Source organism: Saccopteryx leptura, chromosome 3 (genome assembly GCF_036850995.1).
Source record: "Saccopteryx leptura isolate mSacLep1 chromosome 3, mSacLep1_pri_phased_curated, whole genome shotgun sequence".
Classification (NCBI taxonomy): Eukaryota; Metazoa; Chordata; class Mammalia; order Chiroptera; family Emballonuridae; genus Saccopteryx; species Saccopteryx leptura.
In genome coordinates this window covers 59,674,620-59,698,420 of record NC_089505.1, presented here as the reverse complement: position 1 = coordinate 59,698,420, position 23,801 = coordinate 59,674,620, and the positions used below count along the sequence as shown (strand labels likewise).

General features: G+C 44.5%; 2 long non-coding RNA genes across 4 annotated transcripts in view; one reads left to right on the top strand and one right to left on the bottom strand.

Moving 5' to 3' along the window:
- Positions 1 to 23,801, top strand: part of LOC136398933 (uncharacterized) — a 107,436-nt gene that overhangs the window by 64,629 nt on the left and 19,006 nt on the right. Inside the window, exons 3-5 of one of the 3 annotated variants that reach the window (XR_010750066.1) lie at positions 15,426 to 15,562; positions 16,651 to 16,792; positions 21,062 to 21,672. This is a non-coding gene — a long non-coding RNA (uncharacterized lncRNA). Of the gene's footprint in view, positions 1 to 15,425; positions 15,563 to 16,650; positions 16,793 to 21,061; positions 21,673 to 23,801 lie in introns of those variants that run through there. The other 2 variants (XR_010750067.1, XR_010750068.1) reach the window with 2 other exon arrangements.
- LOC136398935 (uncharacterized) lies at positions 81 to 23,603 on the bottom strand. The gene is made up of 4 exons (XR_010750072.1): positions 23,051 to 23,603; positions 20,137 to 20,232; positions 1,302 to 1,427; positions 81 to 275 (listed from the first exon to the last, which is right to left on the bottom strand). It is a non-coding gene; the product is annotated as an uncharacterized lncRNA (long non-coding RNA).

Genomic DNA, 23,801 nt, shown 5'->3' with positions numbered 1-23,801 from the left:
TCTCCTATGTGCCCTGGCCGGGAATCGAACCTGGGTCCCCCGCACGCCAGGCCGACGCTCTACTGCTGAGTCAACTGGCCAGGGCTATTTATTGATTTTACAGAGAGAGAAGAGAGGTGTGGGAGGAGTGAGAAGTATCAACACATAGTTGCTTCACTTTAGTTGTTCATTGATTGCTTCTTGCATGTGCCTTGACCGGGCAAGCCCAGGGTTTCGATCCTGTGACCTCAGCATTCCAGGTTGACACTTTATCCATTGCGCCACCACAGGTCAGGCTAAAAATAAAAAATAATAATATTGTGATGTTGTAAATAGAAGTATGTTCAATGTACTGTGGGAGCACTGTGGAAGGAACCATTTCATTGCTTGTGGGAGCACCTGCAAGCTTGCTGAGAAGCATGCCATTTGAGTATGCTAAGGGCATGGGCATGGGCAGTTACAGGTAGAGGAACAGCTTGTGAAGGGGCCAGAAGGGAGCAACGGTAGACTTTGTCCTGAGGGTAAACATTAAACTTTGTTCTTCATTTGAAATGGTCCAATATTTCAGTGGATCATATCCAAAGTCATGAGTTTCTAGGCATCAAGAAATATAGTTAGAGATCTTTTATGGGGTGAACCAAGACTTTCTGGCAACTCGGAATCAGGTAGAGTAGTTTCGGACTTTGCAGCTGGGGAGATGTGTTTGTGAAATATTTGTTGTTGAAGGCCCAGCCCTGCTTTCTCCCTCCCTGTTTCTTGTGGTACTGAGGTGGGCAAGGCTCCAGTCCCCAAATACAGTCTCCTATATTTTGTAGGACGGTTTGTTTTCTTTTGTTGATGAGTAGATGTATAGCTTTGAGATTTTTTGTTTTTTTTCTTTCACCAATTAGGGAAATGATGGAGTGACTCCTTCTCTTATTAACAGTGTCATAATGGAGTCGTCTAAGGCTCATCTTGATTCCTCCACCCTGTAGGAAGCCACACCTTTTCTGGCCCTCTTAGATCCTGGGGCACTCAGAGGCTGCACAGAGCACTCTGTGAGGGAAACAACAAAACAAAAAGTCCAAAACCTAGGGCTGAGTAAGAACTGTTGTAATTGCCTCTATTTTTTTAAGGCACGTGTTCCTTTTTCCTTCCCCCCTCTCCACCCTGATATTTTAGGGTTACATCTTGATCTCTGGGCACAAAGCTGGTTTTATTGCTCCTGCCATGGTTTGGTTCCACCCACCGAGACAATGGGCCTATTTTTTCCTATAGTCAAAGGCCCTTGTGTTTGGCCTCAAGAGTTCCACCCTGCACTGGTGCCAACGCTCACAACTTACTGTTCTGTTCCTTGTAGGTCACCTTGGACTCGGCAGGCTTGTAGGGTGTGGCAGGGGGTCCTGAGTTGTGTCCATGGAAAGGAGAAGGTTGTGGAATCCCATTTAGTTTGGGAGAGTCTTCTTCGCCTATTGGCAGAAAAAAGCAGAGTTGTGAGCCAGGGGCCCTGGGTCCTGGTGCTGGAGACTAAGTTCTGACTTTGAATTAGTAGATTTCTAGGTCTTAGCCTTAGTGGCTGCAAAATGAGATTTGACTAGATGAACTCAAGCTCTACAGCTCGAATGCCCTGACCATGCATTTTTTCTTCCCTCTGGGCTGGAGGGAGGGAGCGGTGGAGGCCAAGATAGGGAAGGGGAAGCGAGCCCAGAGCTTATGTAGTCTGCTCAGCCTGGACTCCTCTCCTTGGCACAAGGCACAGGACTGAGTTCTACACATCATTAATCTTTTCTGTGTCTCTCTTTAAATAAGTTTATTGTAGTTATAACCTGTAACTGTCTCTCATTTCTTTTCTTTTACTTTCTTTTTTTTTAGCAAGAGAGACAGAGGCAAAGGGAGAGAGATGAGAAGAATCAACTCGTAGTTTCATCACTTTAGTTGTTCATTGATTGCTTCTCATACTTGTCTTGATGGGGGGGGGGGGTGGCTCCAGCTGAGCCAGTGACGCCTTGCTCAAGCCAGCGACCATGGAATCATGTCTTGATCCCACACTCAAGCCAGGACCCCAAGCTCAAGCTTGTGAACCTGCATTCAAGCCAATAGAACTGCGCTCAAGCCAGCGATCTCGAGACTTGAACCTGGGACCTCAGCATCCCGGGTTGACATCTTATCCATTATGCCACCATTAATCAAGCTATCATTTCTTTTTAAAAAATTTTTATTGATTTTTTTGAGAGAGAAAGGGAAAGAAAGAGAGACAGAAACATCTGTTCCTTTTTGTGCCCTGATTGGGGATCGAACTGGCAACCTCTGTGCATCGGGACAGTGCTCTAACTAACCGAGGTATCTGGCTAGGTAATCTTTTCTTTTTCTTTTTTACAGAGACAGAGAGAGGGACAGATAGGGACAGACAGAAAGGAAGGGAGAGAGATGAGAAGCATCAACTCTTCGTTGCGGCACCTTAGTTGTTCATTGATTGTTTTCCCATATGTGCCTTGACCAAGGGTCTACAACAGGCCAAGTGACCCCTTGCTCAAGCCAGCGACGTTGGTGAGCCTTGCTCAAATCAGATGAGCCCATGCTCAAGCCGGCGACCTCGGGGTTTCAGGCCTAGGTTCTCTGTGTCCCAGTCTGCTGCTCTATCCACTGAGCCACCGCCTGGTCAGGCTCTGTTCTCTCTTAATCAGAATGACTTTTCAGGATTTTGACCAGATAGATATTCTTAGCCTGGGGTTGGGGTCATACATATTATCTGCCTATAAATCTTTTGGAAGATGGAGGCTGTGAATCCATGAGGGGAGAGGTATAAAGGGGAGAAGGAAAGGAAGGACTTTGGAGGAAGATAATAGAGAAGAGAAGGCAACCAAAGCCCACACTCTAAAACACTTCACATTCATCATGAAACATAAAAGCACAGTGTAAATTTAAAGTTTTGCTGAGAACATGGTGTGGGGTAGGGGTGAACTAAGAGGGTGTGGGGCAGCTGTGTTAGGCTTGCTCGCTGGTTTACCGGCTGCAAGCCCTTTGCCTGATTAGTGCGTGAGCACGTGGCTGAACCATGTGTGTGTGGCCTGTAGAAGGCTATGAGTGTGTCCACTTGAAAGAGATGGGGGGATTGTGGATGGCGGATTGCCTGCCCACCACGGGGAGGGGCCATTCTTGCTGTTTGTGTGCCGGAGGAGAGGTTTTCCCTGCCTGTGTGCTTGTCCACCGTTGTGAGACTTTATTAAATGGAATGGGCCAGCCCTTTCTGGGCAGTTTTTCTACCGTCTGCCCATATCCAATGTGAACCTGCCTGGCCACGGCCTCAGCCACCGACATTACAGTTAGGTTTGCTCACTTGTCTTTTGCATTGGTGAGGAGCAGTGCTCTGTGAATATGGTCTGTAAAAGACTACAGGTGCTTGCCCTCAGGGTGGCAAATTGCAGATTGTCTGTCTCCAAGGGAAGGGGCGATTGTTTGCTATTGTTTGTTGAAAAAGGAGTATTTCCACCCGGCCTGTTTTGCTGGAAAGAACTGAGGGGCTTGGGAACCCTACTAAAACTAATGAAGACTATAAGTCCAAAATCCAAAAGGGTGAGCTGGGGCTAGGGAGCCCTAAAGAACGAGAAGCGGTCTTCCCTGTTTGCTCATCTGCCATTGTCAGACTTTAATAAATGGAATGACCCACCATTTTCTGGCTCCACAGTTCCTTTACTGTCTTTCCAAATCCAGTGTGAACCTGCATGGCCATGGTGGCAGCCACTGCCTTACAGGTGGGTGTCTGAGTTCTGCAAGGCAGTGGAATCTTGGCTTCTCTAGTGGCCTGCAGTTTGGGTCTTGTCCCTCTGTGAAATTGACAGTGGGGTGCAATGCCGGTGGCCGAGGCCAGGCAGGTTCACAGTGGATTCGGGCAGATGGTAGCAAAACTGGAGCCAGAAAGGGCTGGGCCATTTCTTTTAATAAAGTCTCACAACGGCAGACAAGCACACAGGAAGGGGAAACCACCTCTCAGGCAAACAAACAGCAAAATGGCCCCTTACAGTGGTGGGCAGGCAATCTGCCATTCGCAATCCGCCATCTCCCATCTCTCTCAAGCGCAAGCATCCATGGCCTTACACAGGCTATGCACACGTGCCTCTGCCACGTGCTCATGCGCTAATCAAGCAAAGTGCTTGCAGCTATAACCCCACGAGCAAGCCTAACAACTGCCGCACAGTGGTCTATGCCAGTGGTCCCCAACCCCTGGGCTGCAGACCGGTACCGGTCCGTGGGCCATTTGGTACTGGTCCACAGAGAAAAAATAAATAACTTACATTGTTTTTGTTTTATTTATATTTAAGACTTTATTTTTAAAAAATGACCAGATTCCTTCTGTTACATCCATCTAAGACTCACTCTTGATGCTTGTCTTGGTCACGTGATACATTTATCCGTCCCACCCTAAAAGCTGGTCTGTGAAAATATTTTCTGACATTAAACCGGTCTGTGGCCCAAAAAAGGTTGGGGACCACTGGTCTATGCTTCCTTTTTTCTCTGGGCTATTGAAGGGTGCATTTCCTTTGGAGAATGGATGAGATCACGCTGACATTTCTGCTAGAGGAGTCATTTTGAGTCAGTGTCTTTTATTTACATTGCCTTTTCACCCTTCATTTCCTCCTCTCCTGTTATACCCTGCCTCTACCCACTCCTCCCCAGGGGTGGGTTCCACTTCTCTGCTTGTTCTCTGGGGGTGGCTTACCATCTGGGTGGGACAGAGACCGAGGGAGGCCAGGTGTGCCGGGATGTGGTTAGATGCCCGGTGGGGGATGTGCACAGGGCGGGAACAGTTGCACTGTGGTTCCTCAGGCCCAGCTGAACTCTCATGGGCAAATCGAGCTTTCCATGAAGTTTAGCTGCTTCACCTCGGTCTGTCCAAGAGCGGGACAAACTGGGAGCAGGGGTGGGGACAATGGAGTTGCAGCCTGGGGATTTTAGTGGAAATCCCTTCACCCAGAAGGAGTGGTTGGCTGTGTCTACATCCTTTCTGAAACAGAGGGCTCCTCTCCCTAAGGCTGTGAGCCAGGCAATGCAGATAAATGGTAAGAAATAGAAATCGTTCACTTACTAGCAAGTTTAGAGGGCTGGTCCAATTACATCCCTGTAATGCCAGTGGCCAAGGCCAGGCAGGTCCACATTGGATTTGGGTAGATCAGTGGTAGTCAACTTGGTTCCTACCGCCCACTAGTGGGCGTTCCAGCTTTCACGGTGGGCAGTAGCGGAGCAACCCAAGTATTTATATAAATAAAAAGATAGATTTAACTATAGTTAGTTGTTTTATAAAGATTTTTCTGCCAAACTTAGCGAAAATCCAACACAAAGTACTTGGTAAGTAATTATTATTATATGCTTTAACTTGCTGTAACTCTGCTTTATAAGTTTTATAAAGTAAAGTTACTTCCCTACTTTATAAATCACCATTACTGTGGAACCAGTGGGCAGTTAGAAAATTTTACTACTAATAGATACAAAAGTGGGCGGTAGGTATAAAAAGGTTGACTACCCCTGGGGCAGATGGTAAGGAAACTGCAGAGGCAGAAAGGGCTGGGCCATTTCGTTTAATAAAGTCTCACAACAGCAGACAAGCACACAGGCAGGAGAAAACCTCTTCTCCGGCACACAAACAACAAGAATGGCTCCTCACAGTGGCGGGCAGGCAGTCCACCATCCACAATCCCCATCTCTCCTTGAGAGCAAGCATCTGTACCCTTATACAGGCCATATACACGTGGTGCAGCCATGCGCTCACACACCAATCAGGCAATGTGCTTGCAGCCAGTAACCCTGTGAGCAAGCCTAACACAGCTGTCCCACACCCCCTACCTTGAGTAAGGACAACGGAGAGTTTTATACAGTTCACATTGGGGGATTGTTCACACACTGGCCTCTGGGAGATCCAGAGGTGGGGGAGGGGCCTGGTTCTGTGTCAGTAACCGACCAATTCCACTGTTTCCATGAGAAAGTCACTTGCCCACATTGAACTTGAGTTTTCTTATCTACAAATTGTTGGGTTTGGGTGAGGTAATCTTGTGTTTTGTTTTGCTCTTTAGTTCTGATTCTATGATTAGTAGCAGGGAGGCAGGGGCAGGTGTGGCAGAGCCCTGCATACTGTTTTTTGTTTTGTTTTGTTTATGGTTTCTTGTGCCTCTCTCCAAACAAGCAGGTTGTGAGTTCTGTTTGTGCTTCCTCTTCCTCAGCTCTGTGTTTCTGTGGCCTGAAGATGCTCGTTACGCTGTGGTGCGGTGTGGTGTGGTGTGGAGAGTCTCTGAGCCGGGAGCCCCCTCGGCCCTGGGGAAGGAGGCCTGGTTGGTAGGCTCCCGGCCCTTGCACGGACACCTCCTGTTTAGGTGTGATATGACTTCCTGTTCTTCTACCTCCTCCACAACCTACCCTGAGAATCAGGTTTGGTTTCCTGAGTGGGCTGTCCCTGTTTTGATGGCTTTCCTTCCTGTTTCCTGTGTGTGGTTCCCTGAAACAAGTAGCAGGAAACTTTTTACAGCCATCAGGGTCTCTTTTCCCATAAAAGAATGTTTCCTCTTTCTCTGTAAAACCTGACATAACACACAGGCACAGGGGGACACGTATGCATGCTCCCAGCATTCTGCATGGTGAAGGTGGCTGCGTTATATTCTTACTGCTGTTTAGGAGCCCGGATAACACACAGTGTCTTAATGTCTTGTATGGCTCTGTCACTGAGGGTTTAGAGTAGGTGCCATGAACGTGCAGAGCGTATTCCATGTGCCTGTGTGTGTGCACGTGGGGCAGAGGGGGCCGGGGCAGGGCTGCCAGGGGAGCGGGGAAGCGATTCGGGAGCTGGCTTTGCTCTCTTTGTTTCTGCTTTTTATGCAATGTACGGGTAACTTGTGTTACTGGAGGGCTGATTAGAAGCATGATAGAAATTTATTTAATCCAGTCTGAAATTCACCTTGTTTTATTCCTGGGTGTGTAATGAATGAAAGTGTGGGGAGGCGGAGGATGAGCAAACACTGGACCTTCCTGAATAGTCTGCGGTCAGTTCTCCCGAAACTAGATGTTGATTTTTTAGTTATCTCCACCCTTGGGTTTGTAAGTAGAGGATTTGTGAGCTTCTGTCACACAGGTATCATCCTGTTCTGGGAAGATTAGTGACAAATCGACAAGCAGGAAACAGGTCAAATTTACGCCTTGTTTATTTTATTTCCTTTGTGTGTGTGTGTGTGTGTGTGTGTGTGTGTGTGTGTGAGAGAGAGAGAGAGAAAGAGAGAGAGAGAGAGAGACCGAGAGAGAGAGAGAGACAGACAGGAAGGAAGAGAGATGAGAAGTATCAATTTTTGTTGCAGTTTCTTAGTCTCCTTAGTTGTTCATTGATTGCTTTATCATATGTGCCTGACTGGGGGGCTACAGCAGAGTGACTGTCCCCTTGCTCAAGCCAGGGACCTTGGGCTCAAACTGGTGAGCCTGTACTCAAGCTGACAACCCCAGGGTCTCTAACCTGGGTCCCCTGCATCCCAGTCTGACTCTATCTACTGCGCCACCACCTGATCAGGCTATGGTTTGTTTCTGAAAAATATTTAGGCATTCCAGCCTTTAAAAGCAGTTTAATGTCACTACTCTGTGTACTATCACCTACCTACCAACTGCCAGGTGCTGATTTTCAAAGAAAATGAAACTCAGTCCCTGTCCTCAAGAGTCAGTGTTTTCTTGAACAAGACTTTCTGGACCTCATTCCCTCAGTACCCACCCCGTCTCACTGGTAAGCCTTTCAGGACTCTCAGAACCAGACAGATGAGGTCAGACGCTGGACTGGCTGATGAAGGAGAGTGGGGCAGGAGACCAGCCCTGTGCACTTTCTGCCCATCCTTTTCAGGAGCACAGTGACCAGGAATAGGAAAACATGGCTCCTTAGGAAATGCTGTGACAGCTGACAGAGTTGGGGCGGTAACTCCGCTTTTCCTCAGCTTGTCTCAGCTCCTTACCGAGAGCATGCCCTCAAGGGTCCCCAGAGATGAAGAATGAGTGTATGCGCCTTGGGGTCTGGAAATAGGATTTGTTAGCTATTCTTAAAACGATTAGCAGTGAGGACCTGGTCTCCCTGTAGCTCCGTTGGTTAGAGCATTGTCCCAGTATGCCAGAGTTGCAGGTTCAGTCCCTGGTCGGGGCACATATGAGAAGCAACCAATGAGTGCACAACTAAATGGAACAACGAAGTGGAACAATGAGTTGATGCTTTCTTCCTCTCTCTCCCCATTCTACCCCCCCCCCGAACACTCCCCTCTTAAAACAATGGAAAAAAATCAACAAATAAAATTTAAAGAAAAAAATGTTAGCAGTGAGAAGGTAGGGCAATTTGAGGCATTGTGGAATTGTCTCTAGGAATTATACTTCCTTCACTCCATTCAGACCAGGAAGTTGGACAATAGCTAAGGTAGAGAGATGCACAAAAATGCTCAGACTAAATTGGTGCCAGACATTTTTCTGAGGCTCCCATAATAACCTAGTGTATCCCCTCTACCATACTCGGATGGGACTTCCCCCTCTGTTGAAAACCCGTTCTGCTAATGCTTTGAGATGGCCTTTTGTGACTTATTTTCCTTTTCAATATTGCTTTTGATCTTCATTTTAGTCTCATGGCACTTGTGTAAAATAACGGGGTAGATTGTGTGAAATTTTCCACACTCCACATTCTCTGAGTCCTGTACATTTCTACTTCTCCAGGATGACCCTGGGGGCTTAACTTTACCCTAGGTCCTATTGTAGTTCTTTTCCCAACCCAGCTGTTCCCTAAGAACAGGAAGGATGGAGAGAGGGAGAGACAGACACATAGAGAGCAGAGTGAGGCTTCATCACTGGGATGCATCAGGTGTCCATGTGCCTGTGGAGTCAGGTATACCAGACCTGGATTTAAACCCACTCTTTGTCCTTTAATTGTGTGACCCTGGCAAGTGACTTAAGCTCTCTAAGATTCAGTTGCTACATCTGCAAAATGGAGAAAATGTCCACATAATAGCTTAACTAACATGTATATAGCACTTTACGTTTATTAATTCAGTTAATCTTCATCACATTTCTAGGAATTGAATATTAGTATAGTGGTTGTTTTTCAGATGAGGAAATTTATGCTAGAATTTCTTTTTTTTTTCTTTATTCATTTTTAGAGAGGAGAGAGAGAGGGAGAGAGAGAGACAGAGAGAGAGAGAAGGGGGGAGGAGCTGGAAGCATCAACTCCCATATGTGCCTTGACCAGGCAAGCCCAGGGTTTCGAACCGGCGACCTCAGCATTTCCAGGTCAACGCGTTATCCACTGCGCCACCACAGGTCAGGCTCAGATGAGGAAATTTAGGCACAAACAAGTTAAGAAACAGGTTCAAATTAATGTAGCTTGTGAGTAGTGGAGCTGGGATTCTGAACTGGGACAGTCTGACCCAGAGCCTGTGTCCTTAGCTACTGCACTAGACTGTCCAGTTCACAGAATATTAGGCACTCAGTAAGTAGTGGCTGTTACCCCCAGAGCTGAGAAGCCTGCTTCCAGGTGGGCACGTGGCCCTGGGTCAGGTGAGGCAGGGCACACGTGGGCCCTCCTGCTGCCCTGGGGTTTGCACAGTGCCAGGGCTTCCTTCATCCCAGCTCTGTTAGACAGGAATTGTTGACAGAAGTCTTGTCTCTGAAATCCCCAAGGTGCCTGACAAGCCCCGAAAGGAACACAGAAGAGCTGAGACTGGGTGGCCACAGGGAGGGGCTCTGTTCCAGTGAGCCAGTTAGTTGCTCAAGAATCACTTTTCTGACTCAGCTTCAGAGGAATTTGGCTTTTCACCAGTCTTACCTATTCGGTCAGGGCTCCCAAATGAGCTACCTGGGGAGCAGAGTGGGCCTCTGCCTCAGCTGGCACAGGGTGAAGGGTTACTGCCAGGAAGCCGAGGAGATTCTGCAGGGCTCAGGGAAACCCAGATGTGGTCAGAGGAGGAGAGTGTCCAGCTTGCTTCTTTGCCATGTGTACCTTGGCTCTCTGCCTCCCCCTGGTAACGGCGGGGTCAGCAGTGCCAGTTCCGGCACACCGCCCCATGTGAGGTGCTGGCTGGGTCAGAGGCTGCATGGTGCACGGCTAAAGGCTTCTGGAGGCTAAGAGGGCTGGGTTCCCCTTGTGGCTCTCCGTTGTGTGACCTTGGCTGTTTATTCATCTTTTCTGAGCCTTGGTTTTCTCATTTGTGAGGAAATTGTGAGGATCAAACGAAATAACCTAGAACAGGAACTTATGTACCATAGGTGCTCAGATGTTCTGTCATGGGTAAGTGCAGCTGGGGAACGCGGAGAAACATAAAATACAGTTCTTCACCTTTAATGAGGTTATTGTCTAGGTAAGGGAGAGGTAATCAGTAGGTAAACATATAAATCACAATGTCAGGACTGCAAATAATACACACAGGCCAACAAGTGTAATGGACAGTGAAAGCTCTGGGAGTGCAGAGGTAGGAGAGCTGCCCTGTGGGCTAAGCTGGTTAGGGAGGGCTTTCCAAACAGGTGAACCTTGCAGAGGTGCAGAGGTTGGAGAGGAAGGTGAGGGGCACTCCAGGAAAACATCTGAGATGAGGCCGAGTAGCTGAAGGTCAGGTGATGGAGAAGAAACAAGCTGGAATAGAGCTAAGAGTTTGTGGGAGAGAGTAGAGTGAGGTGAGATTCAGTCGATAGGTTAGAGCTAGGTTCTGAAGGGCTATGAATGCCACCCTATGGAGTTTGCAATTCATTTGAAGGTTTTTGAGGAGGAAAATGACATCAATATTTTGACCTTGATTAAGTTACTTATTCTTTTAATACTTCTAGGCTTTAGATTCCTCATCTTTAAGGAGTTTGTACCATGTGATTGAAAAGGAGTTTTTCTAGCTAGATTCTGTGCTTCTATGAAACAGGAAGATTGTTTTGGTGGTAAAGTACAGAACTGGTTGGAAGGGACAAGATGGAGATAGAAGTATTACTCAGGAAGCCAGTGTGCAATCAGACACTAAGCTTCTTCTATTGCCTTTCACAGGAGACTCCAGGTGGGGACGGTCTCCACTGTATGTTTCAGGTACTTTGACATTATAACTGTATCACGGTTTGAATCCTGTAAGATACCTCCCCAGGAGACACTCACGCTTGGGGCACCTGGGGAAATGGGGAAATTGGTAAACTGTTCTGGGAAAGGAGTGATTATTAGGTGGGCTTCAGGTTTATATCATTCCTGTTTTGCAAAAAACCAAAAAAGGCAAAAATAACAGTAGTACCTTATTGTTTGTTGTTAAATGTTGTATAGAGTTTTTCAATTTTCAAAGTAAATGTCATTTGCTTCTCATCAGAGTCCTGAGCGAGGTTAGGCAGGTGCTCCCTCCATTTTATGGATGAGGAGAGGCTGTAATTTCTCAGAGTCTTTCAAATCTAGGCCTCCTCATTCTCAGTGCCATTAACTTTCCCTTGCTTCATATTCCCCAGACAGAAAATAGGAGCTCACTTCTTACATTAATTAATGAATTCAGCACATGTTTATTAAGTGCCCAGTATGTATCAGATACTCTGCTAATATGAGATCCAAAAGAGGTCATGTATTTAAGAAAAAATCTTTAGCTGAGTGTAATGTCAAGGCCAGGGAGGGTCACACTGCATTCAGGCAGACCACAGAAGAACTGTGGAGCCAAAAGGTGTTGGGCCATTCCCGTTTATTGGATTCTCGCAGTGGTGGGCAGGTGAACAGGCAGGGGAAAACCACTTCTTGAGACAAGCAAACAGGAAAATTGCCCCCTGGGGAAAGTACCAGTAGTTTTATACGGGCTATGCACAAAAAGTGGCTTTCTGCCAAGTGCTTACATCACTAATGCACAGTGATGGGAACCAGAGAATATAAGAGCAAGCCTAACTGCAGCCTTTCCCCTGTACTGAGTGTTGGAACAATACATGCTTATTATAGAAATTTGTAAAGTAGAGGAAAAGATTCCTCTAATCCTATCATCTGGAGTTATACATGTGTTTAGACTTCCTCCCTCCCTTCCTCCCTTCCTCCCTTCTTCCCTTCCTCCCTTCCTCCCTTCCTTCCTTCCCCCTTCCTTCCCTCCCTCCCTTTCTCCCTCCCTTTCTCCCTCCCTCTCTCTCTCTCTCTCTCTCTCTCTTTCTTTCTTTCTTTCTTTCTTTCTTTCTTTCTTTCTTTCTTTCTTTCTTTCTTTCTTTCTTTCTTTCTTTCGAGGAACAGACAGACAGGAAGGGAGAAAGCTGAGAAGCGTCAGTTCTTCATTGCGGCACCTTAGTTGTTCATTGATTGCTTTCTCATTATGTGCCTTGACTGGGGGGCTACAGCAGAGTGAGTGACCCCTTGCTCAAGCCAGAAATTTTGGGCTTCAAGCCAGCGACCCTTGGGCTCAAACCAGTGACCATGGGGTCATGTCTATGATCCCATGCTCAAGCCAGCAACCCTGCACTCAAGCTGGTGAGCCTGTGCTCAAGACAGATGAGTCCACGCTCAAGCCGGTGAAACCCTTCTTCAGGATTTCAAATCTGATACCCTATCCACTGTGCCACTGCCTGGTCAGGCATCCCTGAGCTATATTTCTGAAAGTGAATAGATAATTTGGTCAAAGGATTTACTTGGGCTCTAATTAAATATTGCCAAATTGTTTCCCCAAAACTTATTAGAATTACCTATATTCCCATTGGCATTATATGAGTTAAGTGATTCTGAAATGGGAAAAGAAGGTGTATTTTATTTTGTTTTTGGCAAGGGTAGACATGAGGAAGAGCTCGGGAATATGGAAGTTTTGGGGAGCTGGTTAGGGGCCCGAGAGCCCGGATCTGTTTTCAAAGGAAGTTCACTTAGGCACATGCGTATCCAGTGAGACTTATCTGGTTAGGCTTCAGTTATTCCTTGGCTGAAAATTTCTGTCTTAAAATCCCTCTAGTACTTCTTCTTTTCTTATTTTTGTTTTCAGTTCCCACCAAAAAATTAATCATAGTTGAACCAAGGAGAAAAGATTCATTCTTACCTAGCCAGCTAGGGTGGTTGAGGAGTAATTCTAGAGACAGGGGTGGTGACTGTGGCCACACCATGGCTAATAGCACCTGTTGTATTGTCATTATACCTTGTTCTTTATTTGAATACATATTTGATTTGTTACACTCCTCTGATAGTTACTTAAGAGTAGAAACTGTGTCTTTTTTCTGATTTTTAAACTATATGGCAAGATACTACTTACGTTTTAGGTTCCCAGTAAGTAGTTATTAAATTGAAGACCTTTCCATGTGTCTTACACATGGATTCTAGTAAATGTTTGATACCATTCATTCATTCATTCATTCCCTTAATACATTTTTAGTTTATTGAATGCCTACTAGATACTAAGCATTATATTAGGCCTGGGATATACTAATGGTAATAGAAACTAAGGATTTTAGTGGCCCATAAAGAACTCATAGTTTGATGAGAGACAGTCAAATAAACAGACAAGTACAGAACAGAATAAGTGTTATGATTGAAGGACAGCCGGGATGTTATGGGACCACAGGAGAGGGTGTCCTAACTCACCCTGGGGTGGGGTTGGAGGTGCTCAGGACAGCCAGAATAAGCTCCACCCTCCCCCATTTAGTTCTTGTTTTTATTCAAGAACTAAATTCCAAAGAAGGAGTAGAAATAGAGGTAAAGAGCTTCCAGACAGAAGGAACATGTACAAAGTCAGTGTGAAGTTGACTATGTTGTAGCAGAGTGTACAGAGGGATTTACATAAACAGAGAACAGATTATAAAGAACCTGGCATGCTAGGTAAAGAAGTTTGGATTGTGAAGATTAATAAACAGAAACCTCATTTAAATTGGAGTTGGGAGACTCTGTAGTGGGATCTCTCATACCCAACCACTCACTGTCAGCTACCCCAAATAGGAAGAGATGCACTTTCCATCTCCAACAGGAAGATATATTTCTACTCTACTACTCCAGCGGGAAGAGGGAGATTATTTTCCTTGCCTGGCAACCACTCAGCCAATGAAAGACTGTTACAGCTCAGCTAATGAAAAGCCACTGTACCTTGATTTCCCAATTTCCTCTAATGAATTCTCTGTTTACAACAGTCCCTCTGAAATTCTCCTTTCCTCTGTGAAAGAATTTTCCTGTTCTTCGTCCTCTGGACTTGCATGTGGTTCACCATTAGGCTGCATGTCCCGAATTGTAATTCTTTGCTGTTCCTGAGTGAACCCATTTTGCTGGAGAAATACCTATTTGTTTAAGGTCAACAGGATTTTATTTACAATGTGATGGAGAGCTGCATCTAGATTTTAGGTAGGGCATTGACATGATTAGATTTGTGTCTTAGGAAAACAAATGTGGAGAACAAATAAAATCAATGATTTGGGTGAAGATTAATTAAAACTGAGGAAATCCCAGGAATAAGGTAAGTTTAGTTTAGCTGTGATTATCGCTTTCTTCTCTAGCACACTCCTTTCCATCTTTAGGCTATGCCTCACACCTGGCAATCAGGAGGCACTGAAGAGATGCTGTTTATATCTCTCAAGCCTGATACAATGTCTGACACACGGAGGTGCTTGGTACATGTTGGTTAAGACCAATGCTATGGCCTGTGCTAGCAACTACTGAGCGCTGATTTGAAAATAAGATGGTCCCCTTTTGTTCTGTGGTTGCATACCAGGAAAATCTGCTTTCCAGATTAGAATTGGAGATATATTTTATATGGCCCTTCTCAACGTGTCTCCACAGATACTTTCCATCTTGTGACAAGTATTTGTTGCAAACTAGACAACGGGTTCCTTTAGGTCAGGAAATGTATTTTGATTTACTCTTTTATTCCAGGACTTATCACAGTGTATAGTACATGTGGGTGATGATAGATATTTGTTTCATGAATTTGAAATTCATTGTTTGGATTTAAAATATATTTCATTAAATATGTTGTAAATGTTGATTAGATGCTGATTCCCTTTCAAGAGGCTTTTAAATCTATAACCTAACAGGTAATGAAGGCAGATTGAAAGCTTGAGAAAGAGAGGAACTCTAGCCTGACCGGTGGTGGCGCAGTGGATCAAGCATCGACCTGGAACACTGAGGTCGCCGGTTCAAAACCTTGGGCTTGTCTGGTCAAGGCACATATGGGAGTTGATGCTTCCTGCCCCTCCCTCCTTCTCTCTCTCTCTCTCTGTCTCCTCTAAAATGAATAAATAAATAAAAATAATTTAAAAAAAAGAGAGGAACTCTAGGAGATGGGAAGTCAGCAAAATGAGAAGTAAGTTACTTTTCAGAAATATTTAGCAGTTGAACTGAAACAATTTCCGAAGGGTTCTGGGCCAAAGGTAGCTTCTTAGCAAGTCCTATGGGGGAGATTGGGAAGCTCTGGGCTTCCTTTACTACTTGCCATTATACAGATGGCTTTTGTTTCTTCTTATACTTTTTAAATTACTGTTACATTCGATGACTCACCATGGTTTTCTGATTTGTCTTTTTGTTTTTTCATTAGGAATGCCCTCTTCTTTTAGGCCATTATCATCATCCTTCAATTCCCTGCTGAAAAGCTCTAGCCTCTTTCATGTACCTTTGTGGAAGAAACAGTCTCTCTTCATCCCAGACATCTCAACCTTTAGACTCCTTCTCATGGTATTTAATTAATGCTAGCTACTGGAATTGTATGTGGGTTATCATTCTTATTCCCAGCAGAAGGAGGGGATCTAATTTAGTTATATGTCTTTCATAGAACAGAGCCTTGTAAATGTTGAATGAAACATGTGGCTGACCTGTATCACTAATTTAGTGTGATGGATAATGTATGTGTCAACTTGACTGGGCCATGGGTACCCAGATATTTGGATAAACATTATGCTGGGTGTTTTTGGGTGAGATGAACATTTATTATTAATTTTAATTGAATTTTATTAGGGTAACACTGGTTAACATAATTATACAGGTTTCAAGTGCCCAATTCTAGAATACATCTCTGTGCACCAAGTTGTGTGTTCACCCCCCCAGGTCAACGGTGTCCTTCACCGTTTGTCCCTCTAGCATTTCAGTTGGTAGACCGAGTAAAGCAGATTGCTTTCCCTAATGTGGAGAGACCTCATCTAATCAACTGAAACTTGAATAAAACAAAAGTTGACCTTCCTCTGAACAAGAGAAAATCCCCCCTGACTGACTGCCTCTGAACTGGGATATCAGCTTTTCCTGCCTTCAGATTTGACCTAAAATTTTGGCTCCTCTTTAGCCTGCTGACCTTTGGACTGGAACTACATTGTTGTCTCTCTTGGGTCTCTAGCTTGCTGACTTACCCTGCAGACCTTGGGACTTGTCAGCTTCTATACTCATATGAGCCAATTCGTTTTATGTCTTTATCTATCTTCTGTCTATCTATAGTCTATCAGCTTGCTCTCTCTCTCTCTCTCTCTCTCTCTCCTGATATAAATTCATCCAGTGGTGAGATTCAGCTGGTTCACACTGGTTCTGCAGAGCAGATACCTAATTTTTTGAGTTCCACGAACCAGTTGTTAAAATGGCACTTGTAATGAGGGTTCTCTCTAAGGTGGGTTTTTTCAAAGATGAACATAATATGCCCTGTCTATCCCTCTCTCTGACCCTCTCTGTGTCTCTGTAAAAAAAAAAAAAGATGAACATAATATGTTCAGAGAAGAGAAGTTGCCTGTATTTAATATATCAAACACAATGACTATTAGTCTAATCAGCCTACCTCTAAGGACTGGGACCCTGCTCCTACAGTGAAAAGATGGTTAAGGATAAATCACACAACTGATGCTGCTCGGATGAAAGCAAAGAAAGCTGCAGTGAGGATGCCAATCAAGAAGCAATATGGAAATATCTTAACAGTTTTATTGTCAGGTATTATTTGATATTTTTTTATTAATATTTTAAAACTCTTATAACAATCTAGTTCTGTGTACCTCTTTTATTGTTTTTATCTAAGTATTAAATGCATGAAATAATAAACTACCTTTTGGTATATCTTTTTTTTTTAATTTTTATTTATTTCAGAGACAGAGCGAGAGTTAGAGAGAGGGATATACAGGGACAGACAGACAGGAACGGAAAGAGACACCTTAGTTGTTCATTGATTGCTTTCTGATATGTGCCTTGACCGTGGGCTTTCAGCAGACCGAGTAACCCCTTGCTCAAGTCAGCGACCTTGGGTCCAAGCTGGTGAGCTTTTTGCTCACACCAGATGAGCCTGCGCTCAAGCTGGTGACCTCGGAGTCTCGAACCTGGGTCCTTCCGCATCCCAGTCCGACTCTCTATCCACTGCGCCACCGCTTGGTCAGGCTGGTATATCTTTTTTATACTTAAAATGGTCATTAGGGTAGAGAACTGGTTGTTAAATATTTGAATTCCACCACTGTATTCATTCTTTTTTTTTTGTATTTTTTTCTGAAGTGAGAAGCGGGGAGGCAGAGAGACTCCTATGTGTGCCCGACCGGGATCCACCTGCAAGCCCACCAGCAGGTGATGCTCTGCCCATCTGGGGCATCGCTTTGTTGCAATCAGAGCCATTCTAGCACCCGAGGAGGAGGCCATGGAGCCATCCTCAGTGCCTGGGCCAACTTTGCTCCCATGGAGCCTTGGCTGCGGGAGGGGAAGAGAGAGATCGAGAGAAAGGAGAGGAGGAAGGGTAGAGAAGAAGATGGGTTCATCTCCTGTGTGCCCTGGCCGGGAATCGAACCTGGGACATCGAACGCCAGGCCAACACTCTACTACTGAGCCAACAGGCCAGGACTGTATTCACTCTATTGATTCTGTTTCTTTGGAGAACTCTGACTTATGTTCTAGATTTTAGAAATATTCTAGAGAAAGGAAAAGAGTTTTATCTATCTCCTAGAATGGTAGTAACATGAAGCACACTTTAAAAATGATGCTTACTTTTGATACCTTTTAATCTCCTGAAACTTTTTTATTTTGTATTTTTCTGAAGTTGGAAATGGGGAGGCAGTCAGACAGAGTCCTGCATGTGCCCGACCGGGATCCACCCTGCACGCCCACCAGGGGGCGATGCTTTGCCCATCCGGGGCATTGCTCTGTCGCGACCAGAGCCATTCTAGCTCCTGAGGCAGAGGCCATAGAGCCATCCTCAGCGCCTGGGCCATCTTTTGCTCCAATGGAGCCTTGGCTGAGGGAGGGGAAGAGAGAGACAGAGAGGAAGGAGACGGGGAGGGGTGGAGAAGCAGATGGGCGCCTCTCCTGTGTGCCCTGGCTGGGAATTGAACCCAGGACTTCCGCACACCAGGCCAATGCTCTACCACTGAGCCAACTGGCCAGGGCGAGAGCAGATTTTAATGGAGGTATTGGAGGTACCCTGTTGGTTGGTAAATCAAATCTGCAGTGAAGCTGCTCTGGCTTAAAATGCTAAGCACCTAGCATATTATAAAATAGGTCTTCCCTTGCAGGTTTCCTGTGAGAAAGAGGGAGAGTTAAGGGGGAAGATCATGACTATAATATAAACCTTCAAACTCTGCATCTATCTTAATATTTAAATATATTTGTCTTATATTTAAAATAAAGCCCCTTACTTGAACTCTATTTCTCTTGCTGAATTCCATTCTATCACTGTCTTCCTTTTTACAAACTTCTTAAAAGAGTTGGTTTTAACCAGTGTCTCTCCCATCTACTCCTCAGCATCATGGACTTCACTGACCCCTTCCTCCCCCACACCCTCATCATGCAACCCTAACTGCTTTAACCAAGGCCTCCAATGGTGAAGTTGTCCCCAAATACTAATAAATCCTTCTCACTGTTGTTTTACCTGTTATTAGAGCACTTGCCACTGTTGACCACTGCTTCACTCTGGAACTGCTGTATGGCCCTCACTCTGTTAGCTTTCCTTCAATCTGGCCATTCTATTTCAGTTTTATTTGCCACCTCTGATCTGCTCATTCCATAAATGTCAGTGGTCTCTAGGGTTCTGTCCTATGTCCTTTTCACCAGGCCCTCTGCAACTTTAGTTACAATAAATCTCTTGGATATCTGATTTTGAATATACAACATGTCTAAAACTGAACTTATCTTACCTCCAAAATTGATACTTACAAAAATAATTTATTTTTTAGTGACAGGTACTCCACGATGATGTACACCAGAAACCTGGCCATCTATTTAGTCACTGAGTCTTGACAAAGCAAACTCCTAAGTATCTCTAATATGTCCATTTCTTTTTCCAACCTTACTCACATGGTTAATTCAGGCCACTATCATTTCCTTCTCTAGATCACTGCAGCTTTTCTCTCTGACTCCCTTCTTTACCTCCAATCTAATTGCATGACTCATTTCATTCATTGTCCACAATTCAGCTAGATTTGTCTTATAAATCAAATTTCTGGCCCTGGCTGGTTAGCGCAGTGGTAGAATGTCAGCCTGGCATGTGGATGTCCTGGGTTCAAGTCCTGGTCAGGACTCACAGGAGAAGCAACCATCTACTTCTCCTCCTCTCTCCCTCTCTCTCTCTCTCTCTCTCTCTCTCTCTTTCTCTCTCTCTCTCTCTCTCTCTCTCTCTCTCTCTCTCTCTTTCTCTTCCCCTCCTGCAGCCATGGCTCAATTTGTTTGAGTGCATCGGCCCAGGGCACTGAGGATAGTTTCATGGAGCTTCTGCCTCAGGTGCTAAAAATAGCTCATTTGCGACCATGGCCCCAGATGGGCAGAGCATCAGCCCCAGATGGGGCTTGCAGGGTGGATCCCAGTCAGGGTGCATGCAGGAGTCTATCTCTTCATCTCCCCTCCTCTCACTTGGAAAAGAAGAAGGAAAAACTCCCACAAAATTCTGATCATATCTTTTCCCATTATTCAGGCCCTTTAATCTATGTCCTCAGGATGCACTTTGATCTTTTTAGCATGGCTCCCAAGTTTTAATTTTTGTTATGTTACAAATTTAAAAGACCTCAGTCTTTTCCAGCTTTAGCTGTGCCAATCTTGTCCCCCACCCTACCTCAGTTGTTACATTTCATACTTCAGCCACACAAAACTACTTTAATTCCTTAAATCCCCTGCTTTCTATTGCATCTGGGCCCTTGTACATATTCTGTCTACCTAGATTGCTCCTGTCATGCCTCTTACTTTCCTATAAATTTTAGTTATCCCTCAGGCCTTGGTTGATGCATTACTTCTGCTGCAATCTTACACTGACCACCAGCTCTAGGTTATGCTTCTGAAGTACCCATCATGTACCCCTTTGCAGCACTTACCATGCTCCCTTGAGACAGCCTTATGAATGTACTGTAAACATCTTGTAGGGAGGGATTCCATGTCCATTGTTGCATTCCTGGGGCCTAGAGAAGTACCTGTGATGTAGTAGATGGTTAGTAAATATTTGTTATATTAATGAATGATTTACCATAGTTACTTTGAACATGTTTCTCATTAAACCAACTGAGCAGGTGGAAGAAAGCTGGTAGGGGAGAGCAGAAGTGAAGTCCAAGGCCTCATATAAGTTTAATTTTTATTTATTTATTTATTTTTTACAGAGACAGAGAGTGAGTCAGAGAGAGGGATAGACAGGGACAGACAGACAGGAACGGAGAGAGATGAGAAGCATCAATCATCAGTTTTTCATTGCGCGTTGCAACACTTTAGTTGTTTATTGCTTGCTTTCTCATATGTGCCTTGACCGCGGGCCTTCAGGAGACCGAGTAACCCCTTGCTGGAGCCAGCGACCTTGGGTTCAAGCTGGTGGGCTTTTGCTCAAACCAGATGAGCCCTCACTCAAGCTGGCGACCTCGGGGTCGCGAACCCGGGTCCTCTGCATCCCAGTCCGATGCTCTATCCACTGCGCCACCGCCTGGTCAGGCAAGTTTAAAAAATTTAAAGTAAAAGTTCAGATTTTTGCAGTTTAACAAACTGAGTATGGGCCTTAATGGGCTTATGGCTAACTCTAAACTACAGCCAGCTGACACAGCCCTTATTCAGGCCTTACTATTCTTTTCTTTTTAATAACAGTTTTGTTAAAAGATGACTCATGGCCCTGACTGGTTGGCTCAGTGGTAGAGCGTTGGCCTGACGTGTGGAAGTCCCGGGTTCGATTCTCGGCCAGGGCACACAGGAGAAGTGCCCATCTGCTTCTCCACTCTTTCACCTCTCCTTTCTTTCTATGTTTCTCTTCCCCTCCCGCAGTGAAGTCTCCATGGGAGCAAAGTTGGCCTGGGCACTGAGGATGGGTCCATGACTTCTCCCTCAGGCTCTAAAATGGCTCCAGTTGCAGCAAAGCAGCGCCCCAGATGGGCAGAGCATCGCCCCCTGGTGAGCATGTCGGGTGGATCCTGGTCAGGCGCATGTGGGAGTCAGTCTCTGCCTCCTCGTTTCTCACTTCAGAAAAATACAAACAAACAAATAAAAAAATATAACTCATATACCATCTAATTTATTCATTTAAAGTATATAATTTTCCCTGGCTAGATAGCTTGGTTGGTTAGAGCATCATTCCAAAGTGCAAAGGTTGCCGGTTCAATCCCCAGTCAGGACTCATACAGGAACAGATCAATGTTCCCATCTTTCTCCCGTCTTCTCTCACTAAATCAATAAATAAAAATTTTAAAAATGTTAAAGTATATAATTTAATGGTTTTTAGTATACTTACAGAATTGTACAGCCAACACCATAATTAATTTTAGAACATTTTCATCATCCCGACAAGCAACTCTATGTGCATTAGCTATCACTCCTCATTCCCCTCCCTTCTCCACAGCTCCTCCCTCCTCCCCCTGGAAACAACTCATTACTTTTTATCTCTGAATTTGCCTCTCCTGGATATTTAATAAAAATGGAATCATATAGTAAGTGGTTCTTTGTGTCTGGCTTCTTTTGTTGTAAAGTACCCAATTCACAATTCCACAGGTTTTAGTAGAGGCACGTAGTCCAAATAAGTTTTTGAAAAGTTTTATTAAAGGAGGAAATTTACTAAATATGCCGGCCTCATATAGCTAACACAGGGCAATAGACCCAAATTATGCAGACCCCCAAAATAGTTCAGAGGCTGTTTATATACTCTTAATTATACATGGGAGGGGAAAAAACCTGACATCACGGCATAAGTTTGTACCTTTTATTTAGAGATACATACATTAACTACATGCTTTCAGGAGGGGAGGGGTAGTTTCCATAGGGACAAATGCCTGTAAATGGTTCATCAGTATAAGAAAAGATTTTAATTTAATCTTTTTCTTCCTGTACCTGGCTAGCTATTCACCCTCCCCCCATAGGTATGTGGGAAGGTCAGAGAATCCAAGTCTCCTTCCTCTTCTGCATTTACAACACAATGCCATCGGCCATATTGGTTTTATGCTAATCATACAAGTACAGAGAGGTCATCCACAAACCTCTCTGTATGTCCAGCCCAAATCAACAAAATGTTCTTTAAGCTTTCTAAAATATTAATATATTAGTTAGTACTTCATTTCTTTTTATTGACAAATAATATTCAATTGTCCATCTCACTTTGTTTATTCATTCATCACACACTTGGGAGTGGAACTGCTGCGTCATGTGGAGGCTTTAGGATCCTTAAGAACAGAGGTTGCTTTAGAGAATAAGTTCACAAACATATGAAGCACTGATAACTCTTGCTCTTCCATTTCATGTTAGACAAGTTTCACAGCTGGTTCTTTAAATTAATCAAGTTTCTCTGTCTAATATAAAGTAGCCAAAAAATGGGCAATCTAATTCTCCTGTATAGGGTGATAAAGCCCTTCTTTGGTTTAAATGGAAGTGGGATAAGTTAGTATCTGTTCCTGCCTGTTTCCACTCCCACTCCATTCCACCCCTGGACTACATAGGGCCGACTGACAGCTACCCAGGAAGGCTTCAGTTGGGGGAGTTGGCTTGTTAGCTGGTTTCAGCCATAATTAGATCACTTCTATCTTTGCATTTGAATAGGAATTTATTGTTTCTTTTGTATTACTCTTGTCTTCAGTTCTTCTTTTTTCTTTTCCACACATCTCTGCCATTACATGCTATTGTTTTTCCTGCTCTCCCCTTTCTCTTTAAACTCCTGGTAGATTCAACCTGTCCCTGATTGCTGTGTAAGTTAAGACCATAAAGTTATGAAACTCATGTGAATTATAGGATTTTTTTATAAGTATATCATATCTAGATAAATATGGGTACCTTAAGAGTAATTGTCCTGGGTGGCTACACATATATTCCAAAATTCTGTTGTTAATCAGAATATTCTGGTCACTTATATAGAGTTGTTCTCCAAACCAGTCTGAGCCCGATTAAACCAGTATCATTCCATTATAATCACACTCAGTATTTCCGGGAGCATGCCGCTCTTTATTTGTATGTTTCTGGTTCCCCCTTTTCTTTCTTGCTCTAGTTCGAGTTCAGATAGGGTTCCAAGTGTGGAGCCCAGGCAACGGCAGGGGGAGATTGGTGTGTTTCAAGAGACTTTGACCTTAAACAAAGCATGCTTAAACGATCTTTTTTTTTTAGTGCATTCTGGCCTGTGTCCCATTTCTGCTTTGCGATCCCGTCCCCAATCTGGCTTTCTTTTCTTTTCTCTTTCTTTTCTTTTTACCATTACATCCTACCGCTGGGAACATAGCCATCAATTGTCCTCTTCTCAGAGAAAACTTGGGAGAATAGGTAGGGAAAGGTACTTCAGAGGGCTCCATTTCCTTCTGCTCCTGCGTGGAAAGGTACTTCAGAGGGCTCCATTTCCTTCTGCTCCTGAGTAGCTCGTTAATGTTCTACCAGCAATTCCCACTCTTGGGAGACCAGGATCATGTTCCAGTGCCACATTGCTGTTCAGGGCAGAGGGCACTTTGTACAGAGAGTTGTGATATGAGATTTTCATCTGACCTTCCTATGACGTCTTTTTTTAAAAAAATTAAATTTTTTCTGAAATGAGAAGCGA